The sequence below is a fragment of the Bison bison genome, unplaced genomic scaffold (genome assembly GCF_000754665.1).
Source record: "Bison bison bison isolate TAMUID 2011002044 unplaced genomic scaffold, Bison_UMD1.0 scf7180017864482, whole genome shotgun sequence".
Taxonomy (NCBI): Eukaryota; Metazoa; Chordata; class Mammalia; order Artiodactyla; family Bovidae; genus Bison; species Bison bison.
Genome location: NW_011495042.1, coordinates 1708485 through 1714605, shown reverse-complemented (window position 1 = coordinate 1714605; position 6121 = coordinate 1708485). Strand labels below are relative to the sequence as shown.

The window sequence follows — 6121 nt, the reverse complement described above, 5'->3', positions numbered from 1 at the left end:
GCTCATGAGGACAGGGGATCCCCAGGTCCTGCCTACAGACCAACAGAAACAAGGGCTTCAGGTGAGGCCTGGGCCTCTGCATTCGTGACAAGTCTGGGGGTTCATAAGGAAGCTAGGCAGTGTAGAGATTAATACCACAGACTCTAGAGTTGGGCTGCAGGGGTTCAAAGGTGGACTCCAGGATTCAGTGCCCATTTAATAATTCTGGCGCCTCAGTTTCCAACATGAATTGCAGATAATTACAATTATCTGCAACATCAATTGCAGATAATTACAACCTCACTGGCTTGTTAAGAGGATCGAACAAAGCGGATGAGTTAGGTATGAGGATAACCCCCAGTGAGTGCTCTATAACTGTGAGCTCCAGCTCCCCAGAGAGTGGCAAGAGACGAAATGCAGAGAGCTGTACCTTCAGTACATGGTCAGAGCTCAATAAATGTTGGCTGAATGGAGGACAAGAGCAGGACACAGCCAGCCACACCACTGGCACAACCATGCCATGAACATTAATTTTCATAACAGCCTCTGGCATTGTTCTAGGGGCTGGTGGCTCACAAAGGAATAAATCATTCTCTGCCCTTCAGATGCTCACAGGCTCACAAAGGTGGAAACGGGTGGTAGAAGGCAATGTGTTAAGTGCAGTGTGAGGGAAAGGCTCTGGGCATGCCAGCCTTGGAGAGGTGAGGAAGGCTTCCTAGAGGAGGTGATGTCAAAGGTAGATCTGAAGGATGAGTAGGAGTTATGCAGGGAAAGGTGGCTAAATGTCAGGTGTGGGGGAACACTTATGCAATGGGGCACAGTCTGAGCCTCCTAATGATTCACACCGAGAGAGGTGTGTGGTGGAAGTGGCAGACTGCTAGGGTTTGAGGCTGGAAAGATGAGCAGCATCAGAGGCTTGGGTTGATTTGGGTTGCCCGACGCCTGCAGGTCTGACTAGCTCATCTCACGCACTGCACGTCCTTATCACGAAGGTTGTCTTGTGTATCACTGAATAACACTTCCCTGGATCAGTCAGTTAGCACCCTACTTCAGCATCCAGAATATAAAAAGTCACTGAGGTCCAAATCCCTGCCCAGCCACTCTCAAGTAGACGAGTATCAAATATTAATAATTTGGAGTCCATGTTTCAAAACCACCACATGGAGATTTGGGGACAAGTTCCTGAAGGAGAGTACATGGGCCAAGTCTTGAAAGGTAGGAGTAGGAGTGAAGGGAGAGAGCAGAGGAGGAAGGATGTGCCATTCGGGGACCAGCAAGTGTAAACACAGGGGACAGGAAGTCTCCAGGCTGGGTCAGAGGACTCTACTTAAGGCTCAAGAGGGGAAGATATGTGCTAAGAGGGTGGTGAGAGATGAGCAGGAGGGAGAGACAAAGGCCCTCGGGTGCTAAGCTCAGGAGTCTAGAATTCATCCTGAATGGAGAACTAGCAAAGGGTTTTAAGCAGAGGAGTAAGGTGATCACTGGATTCACTAGGATGGTCTTGGCTGTAAATGACAAAACACAGGGCCAAAGAGGCTTAAGTGGTGGCAGCTATTGATTTCCCATAGGGAGGTAATGCTAGGGTTGGTGTAGTACTTTGGCAATGTCATCAAAAACCACGGCCCCTTCTACCTCATGTACTAGCCTCAGTGCCTCTGTAATATCATTCCCTCATGCCTGCAAGATGCCTGCTATGGTACCAAGTATCACAGCTTTGTACAGCATTGAGGGCAGGAAATAAGGAAACATGTTTAAACAACCAGCTTTTCACTGGGGGCAATTTTGTGATGTCTGGTGGCCATTTTTGGTCATCTTAGCTTGGGGAAGCTACTGACATCTGGCAGGTAGAGGCCAGGGATACGGACAAACAGGACAAACTCCTACAAAAGAAAATTAACAAAATAGCGATTGTGTCGAGGTTGAAAAACCCTGGTCTACACTGATTGAGTGCCTCCCTCACTGGACCTCTGGAACTAACAGCCTGCCCAAAGATTCAGTTTCTGAGGGACCTGAGACACTGCCAGATATATCTGTGTATTATAAAGCTACAACCATGTAAATGTTTAGATAGATTGAAATATAAGAAACAAAAGTTAAACAACCTGCAAGACAGAAATAGTTATCAGATGGGGAATGAACATACTTATATATGTACATATATTACATATAAACACAAATACAATATACATATAGTTTTCATTACATGTCATTTGAGAAGGGCATTATTATCGCTCAGACATTGAATTGGTTTGCAGGACATAGCTTTCTCTCTTCTCAATACATCTTTAGTTCCTGGAATTTCTATTCCATTGTTGTAGTCAGTGTAGTGTCTTCTTTCCTTTCGATTTTCCAAAGCAGAATTTGTCGGACTGGCCTTGTTGTGATGGGGGCAGTGATGGTGGGAAGGGAGAAGAGGCTGACCAGGAAGGCAGGTGCTGCCAACATAAAAGAAATTCAGCTTGCCTACAGGCAACCCAGAACCTGAAATACCTCTATTTCCGCTGGAGGGTTCTGGTTTGACCTAATTTTTTCAGAGATATGATGCTGATTTGGTGCTTTTTTTTTTTCTCCCTAAACAGCTTCCTTTTCCTGTTTTTTTGTTTTTAAATCATGGTCCCTGCCATTAGCTTTGTTTTTTGAAAATGAGAATTTGAGCTGCACTGGTTAGGTGTGGGTATAAGTATGCCACAGGCATGTGTGTGGGCTTGCGTATGTGTGGTTGTGTGCTCCTGTGTGTGTATGGTGGGGTGGTTCATATAGATTTCCATATCAACACAACTTAGCTGACAAAGTTCTGGGCTCCCTCAATGATAAAGATGGGTCTCCTTTCAACCCATCCTCACTATGTAATCAACAATTGAAAATAATATAATAAAAAATAGTAAACCCACATACTGTGCCTAAAAATCTTCAACAAGTGAATTACCAGAAAATAAAGAGCACCCTTTTCAATAATCCAAGGATCAAAGAGGACTTAAGAGGAATTAAAAAAAAAAAACGATGAATGGGATAAAAATGAAAACACAACACCAAATTTTGTGGGACACAGTTAAAAGCAGCACCAAGAGGGAAATTTTTAGCACTAAGAAAGAGAAAATATCTCACATAAATAATCTAAGCACTTAAGAACCTAAAGAGACACAAACTCAAGTAGAAGGACGGGAAAAACGAAGAGAACTGATAAAATTGCAAACATAAAACCAACAGAGAAACGAAACAAAAAAAGTATGTTCTTTGAAAAGATCAATAAAAGTGGTATGCCTCTAGAAAGACTAACAAAAAAAAAAACACGGGGCCGAGGCAGTGGACGGCTGGAGCGGATTGGCTGCGCGCTCAGCGGCGAGGCCACGGAGAGCTGTGGGCTCAAGATGGCGGCGCCGAAGGCCGCCCCGGGGACGGTGAGCTGCGGCCTACCTGGCTGCCCAACCACGCCGTGTTCTTGCGGCTCCGAGAGGGACGGAAAAACCAGAGCTCAGCTGAAACCGAGAAGCCAGCTTCATCATTGCCTTCGTCGCCGCCACTGCCTCCTCAGCTGTTGATGAGAAAGCTGGTCTTGGGCCTCGCAGAGAGCTCTTTCTGTGGGGCGCAGAAGACAGCGCCTTCTTAGTCATGTGCCTTCGCGGCCCCAGCTGCGCCGGTGAGGAGCCCTCCCTCTCGCAGTACCAGAGATGGCTTTGCATAAATGCACCCCTGTTTGAAATCTATCAAGCCTTGTTAAGCCCAGCACAACATCATGTAGCATCATGTAGGAATAAAAGGACTTATATTAGAATTACCTAAAAGATGGGGAAAGAATTCTGAATTTGAAGGTGGAAAATCAGCAGTGAATTGTAGCACGACTCCCGTTGCTGAGAGATTTTTCACCAGTTCAACCTCTCTGACTCTGAAGCATGCTGCCTGGTATCCGAGAGAGTTGCTAGATACTCAAATTGTGCCGTTAACGTCAGACAACGTCATAAGAATTTACCCTTTGCGTGAGCCCCAGACACCGACTAAGGTCATCGTACTTTCAGAAGCAGAAGAGGAAAGTCTCATACTCAACAAAGGAAGGGCCTACACAGCATCTCTGGAGGAGACAGCAGTTGCATTTGACTTTGGGCCATTGTCAGCAGTCCCAAAGCACATATTTGGATGAAAAGGCAAAGAAGAAGTAGTGGCTACTCCCTGTACATCTTATATGAAAATGAGGAGACTTTCCTTACGTTTGTTAGTCTGTTGCACAGCCCTGGGAGTGTGGGTAAGCTATTCGGCCCGTTGCCCATGCATCCTGCTGTTGAAGATAACTATGGCTACCATGCTTGTGCTGTGCTTTGCTTACCATGTGTCGCCAACATCCTGGTGATTACTACTGAGTCAGGAATGCTTCATCACTGTGTTGTGCTGGAGGGGGAAGAAGAAGATGACCACACATCAGAAAAGTCCTGGGATTCCGGGGCTGACCTCATTCCATCACTGTATGTGTTTGTGTTGAGTTGGAGCTTGCTCTGAAACTGGCATCTGGAGAGGATGAGCCCTTTGATTCTGACTTTTCTTGTCCAATGAAACTTCATAGAGATCCCAAGTGTCCCTTAAGATTCCACTGTACTCATTAAGCTGCTGTACATAGTGTTGGGCTACCTTGGATTCATAAACTTCACAAGTTTCTTGGATCAGATGAAGAAGACAAGGACAGTTTACAGGAACTGGCTACAGAACAGAAGTGCTTTGTACAACACATTCTTTGTAGGAAGCCACTGCCATGCAGTCAGCCAGCTCCTTTTCAAGGATCTGGATCATCCCTGACATCCTGGGGCCAACAATGATCTGCATCACCAGTACCTATGAATACCTCCTCAGGCCTTTACTAAGCACAGTCCATCTAGCGTCTCCTCCCCTGCTTTGTACCCGAGAAGATGTTGAAATGGCAGAGTCTCCCCTCCGTATTCTGGCTGAAACCCCGGATTCCTTTGAAAAGCATATTAGAAGCATTTGCAACGTGGTGTTGCAAATCCAGCATTTTTGAAATCATCTGAAAAAGATACGGCTCCTCCTCCCAAAGAATGTCTTCAGCTCATCAGCAGAGCCACCCAGGTGTTCAGGGAATACTACATTCTTAAACAGGACCCGGCAAATGAGGAGATTCAGCGGAGGGTCAAATTGTTGTGTGACTAAAAAAGAAACAATTAGAAGATCTCAATTACTGTTGAGAGGAGAGGAAAAGTCTACGGGAAATGGCTGAGCGCTTAGCTGACAAATATGAGGAAGCCAAGGAAAAACAAGAAGACATCATGAACAGAATGAAAAAAGTACTTCACAGTTTTCAGTCTCAGCTCCCAGTTCTCTCTGACAGTGAGAGAGACACAAAGAAAGAATTATAGCGATACTCATCAACTTCGTCATTTGGGCAATGCTGTCAAATGGGTTACTATGAAAAAAGACTATCAACAACGAAAGATGGAAAAGGTACTGAGTCCTCAAAAGCCCACCATTACTCTCAGCACCTACCAGTGGAAATGCATTCAGTCCATCCTGAAGGAGAAGGGTGAGCACATAAGAGAAATGGTGAAGCAAATTAATGGCATCCGAAATCATGTAAACTTCTGAACCACCAAGAACAGACTCACATCTGAGTTAACACACATGAAGGCTTAATCTCACTGTAAAATGAACACGTAGCACCAATATATAAAGAGGCAGGTGCCTTGTTAGTGCAGTAGGTAGTGCGTCAATCTCATAATTTATAAAGAGGCATTCTGGATGAACTTTGGTGTGATTGTACATTACTTTTTATACTCTTATATAATTAATTGAATAAATGCTTGTATTTAAAAAAGAGGAAGACAAATTATTAAACACTAATAACAGGAAGGAAACTGTGTGTCACTACACATTCTGCAGACATCAAAGGTAATAAATCATATGAACATCTATAACTTAGATGAAGTACATAAATTCCTCAAAATACAGATTATCTCAACACACTCAATATGAAATAAATAACTTGAATAGCCCTTCAAGGAAATTGAAGTCACAATTTAAAGACTTTTGAGAAAGAAATTTCCAATAATTTGACTGGAGGATTCTTTCAAATGTTTAAAGAAGAATTATCACCCATTCTACATAATCTTTTACAGAAAGTAGAAGAAGAGACAACACTTCACAC

At 44.1% G+C, this 6121-nt stretch overlaps 1 pseudogene; it reads left to right on the top strand.

Moving 5' to 3' along the window:
• Positions 1-4239: 4239 nt before the first annotated feature.
• LOC105004777 lies at positions 4240-5582 on the top strand (annotated as a pseudogene).
• Positions 5583-6121: the final 539 nt, after the last annotated feature.